Source organism: Pinus tabuliformis, chromosome 4_2 (genome assembly GCF_031772625.1).
Source record: "Pinus tabuliformis cultivar Carrire ecotype Pingquan chromosome 4_2, CPIR1, whole genome shotgun sequence".
Lineage (NCBI taxonomy): Eukaryota > Viridiplantae > Streptophyta > Pinopsida > Pinales > Pinaceae > Pinus > Pinus tabuliformis.
In genome coordinates this window covers 422,627,240-422,640,351 of record NC_142304.1, presented here as the reverse complement: position 1 = coordinate 422,640,351, position 13,112 = coordinate 422,627,240, and the positions used below count along the sequence as shown (strand labels likewise).

Here is a 13,112-nt window from a genome sequence, read left to right as displayed (position 1 = left end):
ACTCCCTCAGCCAACTTCGTCAGCCCTTCTGGCCTCTGCGTGGCTCTGTGTGAGCCTGATTTTGCCTCCCTCAGACTCTGCGTTGGCCTTTCTCTGGCCCATACTGATGACGCAGTCCCTCTGCGTCACTCCTTCCTCTATCGCCTTCTGCAAGGATCAACTCGAGTCTCCTTCCTCTATCGCCTTCTGCAAGGATCAACTCTGTCACTCGAGACAATTGAATCTGCTGTAAATGCTTTGCTGGGCTGATGCCTTCAATTTTCCTGTGATCTGCAGCCACCCTTTGATACCATGTTGGAATTTCTAAGTCTAACTCGTTAGAAATTCTTTTTGTACTATCTGGTTTATTTCACCTACTTGTTTAACTACTTAAAAAGTTATTTACCATGTAAATACTGAAAATAAACACAAGTACAGTATCAACATCTACAGATTATTAATTGAAAGAAAATAAGCACACAAGTGACACCGTTATTTTTGGACAAATGTCCCCGGAAAAGCCCAATGCGGGAAACCGGTGCAACTATTTAGAGGGTTATATTATTATGCAGTTTATTTGAGTACAACTAGGTGCCTAAACTGGCTCACTCGACAGAGAAAAATATTTGGCAGCAATACCTCTATATTCGAAAACAGGTTCAGAAAAGCTGTCCTACGAAACCCCATCCGACACAATTGAAGCTCAGTGCTAGCCCTTCTGGCCACTGCGTTAGCCTCCTGCTGACCTGCGTTAGCCCTAGGACCCTCTGTGTCAGCCTTCTGAGGCACTGCACAACCTCTGCTTCACTCCCTCTGCCCTCTGCGTGCATGACACAGTCTCTCTGGGCTCTACATTGCCTCTGTTGGGCTCTACGTAGCCTAGACTGGCTTTTGCTCTTGCTCTGCCCACTTCTGTGCTGGTCTCCCAGTATTTTCCCTGCATCTCTGCCTCGTACTCACTGCCCCTCACTGTTGATCACTGATTCAACTTTGCTTAGCAACCCTGTTCTAGCAAAAATAATGACTGATAAGTCTGGTGTGTTCTCCAAGTGACCCTCAAGCCTCCTCTTATACTTTTTTCGTTGACAAATCAACAATCAAGATTAAGTCCCTAATCAACGACTAAGATTAGGTTTGGCTTGATCCATGACTTTTGGACCATTCTAACACAGTTTTATATTAATTCACATTAACATTTTATTTTCCCTAAGTTTAGACTTGGGGACTCCATTAAAAATATTAATTATTTTAGTATCTCCCAAACTGTTTAGAGTCTGCCCAAACCATTTCTGGGTATTGGAGATCTCATGTGCCTTAGCCTCTCCACCAATTTTCGTGGCTAGAGCACATCCGATACTACCCCAAATCAACAATTGATGGTGAGATTCCCACAATGGGCTACTTGTATGAGGCCATGTATAGGGGGCCTAGGAAGCTCTCCATCGATACTATGAAGACAAGGGGGAAGAGGGATTCACTAGATGAGATGAGATATGGGGTGTGATTGATTAGCGATGGAACAACACTCTCCATCGTTTGATTCATGCAACAAGGCTCTACCTCAACCTTGCATTCTCTTATGCATGTGGATTTAGGTTTGATTCATAGGTTATGGATGGATTTTACCAATGTATTTAGAGGAGGGTGTGAACTTCCAAACAACTCGAGGTATATAAGTTGAGATCTGGGACATTTGGGTATGATATGGCTATCCAAGACAAGACCGTGGTGTAAGGCCTCTGGGCGTGAACGCGGACGGGCGCCGGGCGAGTCGGCGTGCATGGTGGGTGCGCGGGCGGACGACGGGCGCCCGGGCGCACGGACGGGCGCGCACTGAACGGAAATGTGACGAAGCGGAGAGTTACATGCGACGAAACCGAGGACAGTTTACGACACTTGGAAAAATGGCTAAGGAGAAAAGTGCGACGGTGGATTTATAACCTATTGTGTGTGGAGAAGCATGTGGGCAGGCCGACATATAGAAGGGCGCATGCAGGGGTGTTATATCGTTGTTTTTGGGGGTCGACTGGAGTGCCACCGCCCACAGTGGAACTATGCTTGAACGCATATATATACATGTGCGTTGAGGCTCATTTGTCATTCATTTTAACTTGGACAACTATGCAGAGTTCAAGGAGGAAGAAGTGCGCAGATTTGGGTTGAAGTGCGCATAGCTCATGCGCATTACTCTTGGGCGCAGTCTTGGTGTTATCTTGAGCCGGTTGTGGGTTGGGCAAGGTGTGCCTAGGGTTGTCTTGAGTGCAGAATTGTGCCGGGATTGACTAGAGTGTCTTGGTGACTCGGGTGAGCACCCACTCTTTGTGCAAGGCGTGCACATGGTTATTGTAAAAGGCTGATTTGCCTATATTGTAAAAGAAGCTAAGTATTGGCTTGGAGCTTGCCAAGCATTACTTGTGATGATTGTATTATTATGAAGAAAGATTGAATAATATATATTGTCGGGCAGACTTGTTCGGGAGTTGCCCCTCCCCTTTATACTGTGCAATTGTTATTGTCTTTTATAATTGCTGTGGATAATGAATGAATATGGGTGTTCATTGGTATAAAGGATAAATGTAATTTTACTTGGTTGCGAAACACAAACTAAGTAAGGACAAGTGAATTAGGCATAGTCCATGAATGTTAGTATTGGTGAAAAGAAAGCGTTCGGTGGTGCTGCACCTCGCTATAAGTGGTTGGAAGACTACCATAGGTGTAGGGGCGTGACATGTGGTATTAGAGCTCGGTTTGAGCTGGTTTGAAGCTTGTGAACAGGTTCAGGTGTTGAAGCATTGAAGCTGGTACACACTTGACAGGTGAGAACAAGACTTCGGTTTGAAGCCGTAGAGCAGGGTTGCTCGTGACAGTGGAAAGAGTGCTTGCAGGTGAAGGAAACCGTTTCACACAAATGGAACAAGGGTTGGTTCTAATTGCAGGAGATTTGGTGAAGCTGTTGGATGGTCGAAACTAGATTGGAAAGAAGAAATAGGCTGTTAGAGATGGCAGCTGAATCTCAGGCTGGGTCTAGTCACGTTGTGAAAGATACTACTATTGGGTTCATTGAAAAGGTGTTGGAAAAGATGGAGGATATGAAGACCTCTTGGGATAAGAAGATGGACTTGTTCGCTAAGGAACAAGAGGCCAATTCAAAGATAAAGGAAGAACTCGATGAACTCCGAACACAACACGATGAACTCCGGACACAATATGAGTACACTGATCTTATGTGTACACAACTTGAAGTAAGGGTCAAGGAGGTTGAAGAAGCAAGGGATCAGGGTCTTGCAGAGATCGTGAACTTGAAGAAATCTCTTGACGAAGCCAAGGATGAGATCGCGGTGTTGAAGAAGGCCGTGAGGCATAACTCAGGTGGAGGAGTGCCTCATGTGAAGGTCAAGGAACCAGAATCTTATGATGGCACAAGGAATGCAAAAACTCTTGGCAACTTTCTATGGGACATGGAGCAATACTTGGAACGGTTGGGTCTATCTGATGATGAGACGAAGGTTAAGGTAGTTGCTCAGTTCTTAACAAAGGATGCTAAGATGTGGTGGCGAAGGAGGTTGGATCAGATTGCCAATGGCAATGCTGATGACATTACTTCATGGGATAACATGAGGAAGGCTTTGCAGACTCATTTCAGTCCTCAGGATGAAACATGGGAAGCAAGGACAAAGATTAAGTACATAAAGCAGACCGGGAGCCTACAAGCATATCAGCGAGAGTTTGCAAGTGCAGCTCTGGAACTTCCTGACATGGCGGAGAGGGACAAGGTGTTCAACTTCATTATTGGGTTGAAGCCTTGGGCACGCAATGAAGTGAAGAGGCAGAAGATTAGGACACTTGAGGAAGCTTTTGCTGCTGTTGACAGGTTGGTGGAGCATTATGATGAGACTTCTGATGATAGGAAGAAGAAGTCCGATAAACCGAAAGATAAGAAGAAGGATGATGCTTCGAAATCGGATGATAGTTCAAAGACGAAGAAAGCCTTGAAGTGTTGGATATGTGCTGGACCACACACGGTGAAGAATTGTCCTTCTAAACCAAAGGTGGCTGCTATTGCACAATCTGATGTGAGGAATGAAGGTGCTTTTGTGGAGATGATGCAGATACTTGGTGCTTTTGCTACTACGGAGGGGGTCTCTAGGAGAGATCCTGAGAGGAACAGATTGGAGTATGTTTGAATGAAGGTTGGAGGTGCTATGTACTCACTATGGTGGATAGTGGGGCTTCTCACAACTTCATGGGTGAAGATACTGCGAGAAGAATTGGGCTGAAATTTGTATCGGCAAAGTCACAAATGAAGACAGTGAATTCTCCTCCTATTGAGATTCTTGGTATAGCTGAGAGGGTGGACACTACACTTGGTGAATGGACAGGGAAGGTTGACTTCACTATAGTGCGGATTGATGACTATGAAGCTGTATTGGGGATGGAATTCATGAAACAATTTGATGCTATGATTGTTCCACATTTGAAGAAGCTCTACATTTATGATGGAAGGGAAGATGTACCCATTGGTGTGCCAACCATTGGTGTGACAAGGCCTGATTGTAAATTGGGAGTGATGCAAATGGAGGATGAGAAGAGAATGGGAGACATGAGTAAGCGATTGTCTACTGTTGAGGCAAAGCTTACCAAGCAGTCATTGGTCATTAGATCACTTTCAGATAGCATCTTGGATTTGTCAAGAAGGCTAGAGTTGGTTGAGGATGATGATGATGATGAGGAGGTATATGTGAGGCCAGATGTCTAGAAGGAAGACCGGGTTGCTTATCTACAAAGGATGGAGATTGAGGATCTTGATAGATGGATTGAGTTGATTAGTGAGGGAGAGCCTTCAGGCTCTACTCCCTCTACATCTTCTTAGATGGATGAAGAAGATGGGGCTCATTGTTAGCTGCTCATGGCAGTGAGTCCCTTAAACATGTTGAGCAGGTATGATTGGTGGTGCAGGGATGACTTGGCATCAAGCATCATGACATGTTGCAGATGGATGGAGTTTCCATGGACGTGAGCATGGATTATGGAGATAGATTCTTGATGGGTCAAGAATGTGGCAGGATGTTTGAGGAACAACTGATGATGGCATGAGGATGTTCACTCTCATGATTTGAGCGTGACAGTTGGATTAGCTACCCAACTAGTTTAGACATGGGGTCGTGAAGTGTGCAGAGATGTGTTAGCATTTTGTTGGAGTATCATGACAGAGGTTCACATGGTGACACATGATGAGGTCGACTTGAGATGTTGCAGTGGAGATTGTGGCAGAGGGGTCGATGATCATGGATCAAGATGATATCTGATGGAGGACATACCGTAAAGGTGTATACCTTGGTATGGAGTACTTGGTGGCAGTTGGTCACTAAGGTGAGACATGATGGAGATGGAGTTCTACATATGTTGCAGGGATGTTTGCCTTATGTAGAGGAGTTGACATCATGGATAGTGATGATCTTGGTGGATGGCTACTAGGATGATATGTTGTCGAGGACGACAACGATTTTAGGTGGAGGAGAATGTAAGGCCTCCGGGCGTGAACGCGGACGGGCGAGTCAGTGTGCACGATGGGCCCGCGGGCGGACGACGGGCGCGCGCGCGCTGAACGGAAATGCGACAAAGCGGAGAGCTACATGCGACGAAACCGAGGAAAGTTTACGACACTTGGAAAAATGGCTAAGGAGAAAAGTGTGACGGTGGATTTATAACCTATTGTGTGTGGAGAAGCATGTGGGCAGGCCGACATGTAGAAGGGCGCACGCAGGGGTGTTATATCGTTGTTTTGGGGGTCGGCTGGAGTGCCACCGCCCACAGTGGAACTATGCTTGAACACATATATATACATGTGCGTTGAGGCTCATTTGTCATTCATTCGAACTTGGACAACTACGCAGAGTTCAAGGAGGAAGAAGTGCGCAGATTTGGGTTGAAGTGCGCATAGCTCATGCGCATTACTCTTGGGCGCAGTCTTGGTGTTATCTTGAGCCGGTTGTGGGTTGGGCAAGGTGTGCCCAGGGTTGTCTTGAGTGCAGAATTGTGACAGGATTGACTAGAGTGTCTTGGTGACACGGGTGAGCACCCACTCTTTGTGCAAGGCGTGCACATGGCTATTGTAAAATGCTGATTTGCCTATATTGTAAAAGAAGCTAAGTATTGGCTTGGAGCTTGCCAAGCATTACTTGCGATGATTGTATTATTATGAAGAAAGATTGAATAATATACATTGTCGGGGAGACTTGTTCGGGAGTTGCCCCTCCCCTTTATACTGTGCAATTGTTATTGTCTTTTATAATTGCTGTGGATAATGAATGAGTATGGGTGTTCATTGGTATAAAGGATAAATGTAATTTTACTTGGTTGCGAAACACAAACTAAGTAAGGACAAGTGAATTAGGCGTAGTCCATGAATGTTAGTATTGGTGAAAAGAAAGCGTTCGGTGGTGCCGCACCTCGCTATAAGCGGTTGGAAGACTACCGCAGGTGTAGGGGCGTGACAGCTGGGATGCCAGGTAAGCTACAAGTAAAATTATTTCAGTTCTCAAACTTTCAAATTTCAATTCTCAAACTTTCAAATTTCAATGTATTTCCTTTCTATGACTATCTATGATTCTATTTGACATTTGTTACTTAATGGAAAATTGAAATATAAGCCATTGTCAATTCTTGGTAAATTGTTACATGTTCAATCTATTTTCCTTGAACTCCTTAGAAGTCCTCCCAGTGAGCATTCTTCAAGTTAATTTCTCTCCTCATAAAAGGATAGCTACGATTAGGAAGTGAGAACTAGGGTTTGCCCCCTTACTTCATGCAAAATTTTGATATCTCTATTGTTTAGAATTTAAATCCCTAATACTCCATCACCCAAGTAGGGAAACACATTGAGATCCCATTTATGATCAAAATTCTTGAAAACTTTACCATTCTCCTCTCTTTTTTACTTTTTCATCCCTTCAAGGAAAGTTGCTAGAGCTAGGGCAAGGGCCAAAGTCAACTAGGGCTTGTGCTATTGAAGCGTTAGAGCTAATTTGGCATCTTTTCACCTTGTTTGACCTCTTAAACTCAAAATCTAGCTTTGTTCATGGTGGAAATTGCCTCATTAGGGTTCTTCTTAGCAACCCTTGACAATTTAAGGCCTTATAAAAACCAAGTTCTACATAGGGCTTCAACTTAGGGGTTTGTTGGAGGTTTACCATTCCCTATTGTTGATCATGCCTTAAAAGTAAACCTTTTCCTTGTGCTTGTATGCCTAGATGCTCTCTTATTGACTCACATCTTGAAGTTGTGGGCCTCAAGTGCTCTTCTCTAAGCTTAATTTATGGTACATTGCTCTTTGACATAAAGATTTTTTCTCTAATCCAAATAAGAAGTACCTTGATTAAGCCATCCACTTGTGTCACCTTGAACCTATTGACTTAGAAGACCTTTAGGTGATATATTCTGGGAAGCCTCCCATGTGATAAAATTCCGCTAAAGCATAGGAGGTGGAGTGCCAAGGTGACAGTGGCAACGACCTCATTGCTGTATCTTAGTCTAGTTTTTTCTTTGTGAGGCCTCTCACAAAGCCTGCTAGATTTTGAGGCAATAGGACGAGCTATTTTTAGCACATATTTTTATTTTTCCTTGAGCCCTTTTTTCCTTTTTGCTTTCTCCATACGCTCTTGTAGGTTGAGTATTTGGAGATTTTTCATCCCAAGAGCAACATAGCTTTTACCCATTTGTGTTTGGTGTTTGCTTTAACTTCTTCAAGGGATTGATAGATGATAAGGGACAATGTTGCATGAAGCGGGGATGGAGTGGGTGCATTTTCGAGGAGCAAAGTGTCAGAAGCGTCATTTTCCAAAAATCCTCAAAAAAGCATATAGAATGCCAAATTAGTTGCAAAATATATGAATCCATGCATATGTGTACATAAATCGAGGTAGAAATGGCATCCATAGTACATTAATGAATAATTATTCAAGCATCAACTGTCTAGATTCTAGCAATTACAAAGCTCCATCTTCATATATTGTAGAATAGTAATATCCAATGTCAAACCTTGAATCTAGCGTATGATTGCATAAAGAACCAATATCCACTATCAAATTCAAGTGGACAATGTCAGCAATACATAAAACAATAAAGGATCATCCTATGAGTTCATCAATCCAACAAAATAGCTACATGAAGACACAATACCTCCATCCAAAAGGGGAATATGAACATGCCATACTCAATGTCTAGCTTCCCAAGGCCTCTAAGTGTAGTGCGCCATTAACAAACTCATCAAGATATGCATTGAGGTCATCTTCAAGTGGTTGAGATGGACAATCACTTCATCACAAGATCTATCGGTATATTTATTGTCTATTAAGAGCTGGAAAATTAGTTGCAAATTATATGAAAAAGTGCATATTATATTCTCACTCTCCCTCATTCCTAAAACCACCCTAAGTCCCACCCTTGATCCAAAGTTAAAGGGGAGAAACAAAAAAGTCGCCTTCGTGGAATCACATGCGAAGCATTGTGGAACTATGTTTCTTTGGGACCGTGCGCGGAGCGCTTTGGAATTGTGCATGGAAGAGCAGTTCCATGTGCATTAATCGTGAGTAGAACTGTCATGGTTCCACAGTGGCAAGAGACATGATTTTTGGATGGAAGCGCACTTCTAGCCTCCGGGACATGGAGGAGGGGGGTGGTTCATGCAACACTGATAATGGATATGCTTTTCAACTCCAACTGTAGAAGGGATATGGTTCTCTTTCCTTTACTAAGATACGAGAAAGGGAAAGGGTTAATAAAGAAGAGAAAGGAATGGAAATAAGAGTTTAAGGTATAAGATGATAAAGCAAGGGTATGTAAATAATTAAGTAGAAGATAGGGAGAAGGACAATAAATGAGAAAAGGAAGTAATAATTAAAAGATTGAAAGAAAGGGTAGTGGAAGAATGTTGAGAACTACAAGGTTAATGTAATATACATAAATATTAAAACCAAAATATGATAACAAACGGTTCATAATAATAATAAGCTAAGGGTGTAATTTTGAAGAAGGTTCTAAAAATGAAATATGAAATATTGAAATGTAAATCAAATAACAAACACAAAGATTTGTGTGAAAAGGTAGAGAATAGAAAGAAATAAGGAATGTACTAGTCTCCTGAAGGGAGAGATTAGAAATAAAAATAGGAGGGGACATAGAAAAAAATGAGCAATAATGCTAAAGGTTTGTTGACCTAGGTGATGTATAATGGGCTTCTAGGAGAGGGTAACTAAAATCTCTGGTATAGATATCAATTCATAACTTCAGGTTGAAAATAAAAGTTTTGAAATTGAAATCAAGAAAAGAAATTTACAAATTACCTTTACGTCATCCCAATTATGAGTGTTATTGTGTTGAGCAAAAAAACTTGCTAACGTTGACATTATTTTGAACAAAGATGACATTTTGTTAACATTCTAAAGAATCAAAATCCAAATATGATTTCCTTTAGAAGCATGCTTGGAGTCATAGTGAGAAAAGCTCCATTCTTGAATCTTGTCAACAATTAATTCCAACAAACATCTACCTGGGATGGATTGATGCTTCTATAATGCATCGATATTGCATAGGAAATTGATAATCTTTCTATCTTGTTTCCTCATGTGCTTCAACAATGAAGCCTTCGTAGATTGGAGGGCATGTAATGTATCTAAGTTATATTATATTTATATTATTAATTTTTATGGAAGGTTTTCACTTTTAACATAGTCATTGCTCTTAGCATTTGTTTTTTTGTAAGAGGCCACAAATTCAAAACCAGAGGGGGGTAGAGTATGTATGTCTTCATAGATTTTAGCAGTCAAATTTAGGAAATGAAATATCCAATCATCTCCAAATTTCTCTCGTAGGGTGACACTCTAGGTTCACTAAAAGAGAGTTGGGATTTTCCACTTGGAAATCCCTGTGCTAAATAACACTGGTTGACTTGGCCCAACAACTTATGCAAACCATCCGACTCAGAAATGAAATGCCAAAATAGAATGATCAAAATGAGGCTCTAGCCTTCCTTTTATGGTTGCTTTCGCTTCTTCATACCATGGTTTAATTTCTCTCATACCATCCTCTGATACCATGGTTTATCTTTCCCTAGGTTCGATTTCCCTTTTGTAACCTCCACAACTTATATTCACTTTGCTTTTCTTCTTTTCCTAAGTCCAAACCTTTGCCTTCTCTCCAAAAAATATTTAACACCTCCAAAATTATTTCTCCTAAGTTTTATTTTTTAATATTTATTAGTTGCCAAAATTAACAAAATTGAGAATTTCGTTGACAAAATTTTAATTGGGGACATGACAATCCACCCCTCCCAAATATTGCTTGTCCTCAAGCAACTATAGTGTTGGATGCTGCAAAATTTGCTCTCTCTCCCACATGGCATCTTCTTCAGGGAAATTCTTCCACCTGACCTGGAATTCTCTAATAATCCGACTCCTCAGTTCTCTCTCCCTCGCTTGTAAAATAGCCTCTGGTGTCAAAATCAGGTGCCCCTCATCATCTAGTGGTGGTAAGAATTTGGCAGTCGTCATCCGTTGCCCCAAGGCCATCCTAATCAACATGGAGCACCCCTTGCTCCACTCACTGTCCAGCCTAGTACAAGCACACGAAGCCCTCTGCATACCGTTAGGAAGAAAAGCATCATGAAAATATAAAGTTTTGACCGAATCCAAGTGCAACTGCTCTATTGAGTCACCCATCTCATGCACTCCAAGGGTGGACTCCTGAAGATGCAAACCGACCCTTGTGGAGATGAATCCTTGCTCACATGAGCTTCCCCTGAACTCCTCTTGCTGATCATTTCCCCACGCCAACAACGAATCACAAAAATCCAATGGAAGATCAGAATGATCTTCCCCTGTCGAGACCAGCTCATCTGTAAGGGTAGTTGAAATATCAAGTATTGTGGTCCCATGGTCCCATGTCTATTGGAGAAAGAAAGTGTTTTGCTGACCCTACGACACTTTGGTCATGACTGATTGCCCAACATGCTCGTACCAGATCCCCCTTTCTTGCAACTCTCGGCTATAATACATGTGATGATCGAGGCTATGCGCAAATTGCCATGGCGACTCAGTAGTGCCAAAGCCTCTCACTCCATGGCTGGCCCCAATCCTGAGCAACAACCTACCTCGCCATATGACAAATACCCGAGTGATACCCCACGAGTGAGCATGAGAATGAACCGAATCACTTGCTATCCTGACTATACCCACTAAAGAATGGAGTGCCGCACCAATCAATTGGATCCTTGGATCTTGTAGGCATACTAGAGGTCCACAACCCCCAATTCTTACTGCCTGTTGCTGTGACATGTTGCTAGTTGTTGGGACCCTTCTGTGCCTCTCTGACCATTGTATACATCCAATAGATGCGAACCAAGCATTAAGAATCTGTCCCATGTATGACAAACTGCTCTGCTCCTGTCGAAGCACAGTGAAATGTGCTATTCCAACTCTTGATGATGTACCCGGATATTGCCTGGAATCTACGCATCCTCCTGTAAACGAGGAACCATCCCCTATACCTCATGCTCACATAATGCCTCTGACTGTCTTGTCGAAAGCGTGCCCTGCAACCCACTCACAATGACCTCCCTAAGTGTGACATCAAGGGTGGAGCATATGCTACCTCTGTAATAAATGATGCACTCCCCAAGGTTGTACCTGTCAACTCGTGTCCTGACCAAATGCCCTTGCTGAGAAGTCCCTCGCTAGATACTGTGTCCCATCCAACTGTCTCGAGTGAGCCTCTTACGTCCTACTGCTCGTGACAAAGGCATCAAGGGGCAACACCCAACTCCTTTGTGCCTACAAGTAAAGTGGAATCTAGCAAGATCATGGAGCTTTTGGTCGTGCATGCACATAGTGATTGGTGAATTTATGGGCACTCCAATGATGATACAAAAAGAGGAGGCGGAAACCATTTGGAGACATCTTGGAGTTGAGTATTTTTCTTATAGAGAGGTTTGAGAACGAGGTTCTTGACTCTCAGTAAGCCCCAAGACGAAAACTCTTGGGTTTCCATTTCTTGTGAGTTGGACGAAAACCCAACTCACCATTGAGGAAGCTAGCAAGATCATGGAGGTTTTCGCTGTGCATGCATAGTGACTGGTGAATTTATGGCACTCCAATGACACAAAAAGAGGAGGAAACCATTTGGAGACATCTTGGAGTTGAGTATATTTCTTATAGAGAGGTTTGAGAATGAGGTTCTCAACTTGCAATAAGCCCCAGGACGAAAACCCTTGGGTTTCCATTTCTTGTGAGTTGGATGAAAACCCAACCCACCATTGAGGAGATTTCACCCAGAAATCTCACGAAGCTTCAACTGTGTTATTGGAGATCAGATTTACCACAGATCTGAAGATTGCAATGAGGATTATTCAGATTCTCAATTTGGGTGTTAGTTTTCTAGTTGCTATTTTGGAGGCTAGGTTCAGTGTTGCTGCAGATTATTTGGTGGCCAACATTGCCTCAACTACTTCTAGCTATTGTATTATCATTATAAATAACGCTGTGTTTGTTGCATATATTCTGTGTTCTATGTGTATTTGCAATATTTATTAATTTGTCGTAGTAGCAACACTTTTTATTTCTGGGTTTATATGTTATTTGCCAATAGTTTCTTGGTGCATTTTCATGATATTGTTGAATAGAAATGACATATTTTCTCAGTGTTGATAATATCGGTATCGGGAAAATATCGGCGAGGGTCCAAAAAATATCTTATCGGCAATATCGGCGAAAATATCGGCAAATATCGGCAAGCATAAAAAATGCATAATATATTCATTTTTTTTCATATTTTTAAACATATAAAGCAATAACAACATGAAATAAACACATTGGCACATAAATATGAAGAAAACACTGATATATATGATGTCAAATAGAAATGATATATCAAAGGCGATACCAAATCGTGCTAATCCCTGATAATTGTCCATTCAAGGACTCAAATGTGGAGAACCAATACAAAATAACATCACATATAATAATAAAAGTATCTCATCATCATGAGTTACATGTAGCATAACAAATAAAACTAGCAGCTATCTATCTACTGCCCTCTCCCCCTTTTACGGGAAAACATGATGGGCTGTTTGCCAGGCCTGG

At 42.1% G+C, this 13,112-nt stretch overlaps 1 protein-coding gene across 1 annotated transcript in view; it reads left to right on the top strand.

Annotated features, from left to right (window-relative positions):
• Positions 1–13,112, top strand: part of MSH2 (MUTS homolog 2) — a 220,453-nt gene that overhangs the window by 123,510 nt on the left and 83,831 nt on the right. The window lies entirely within an intron of this gene.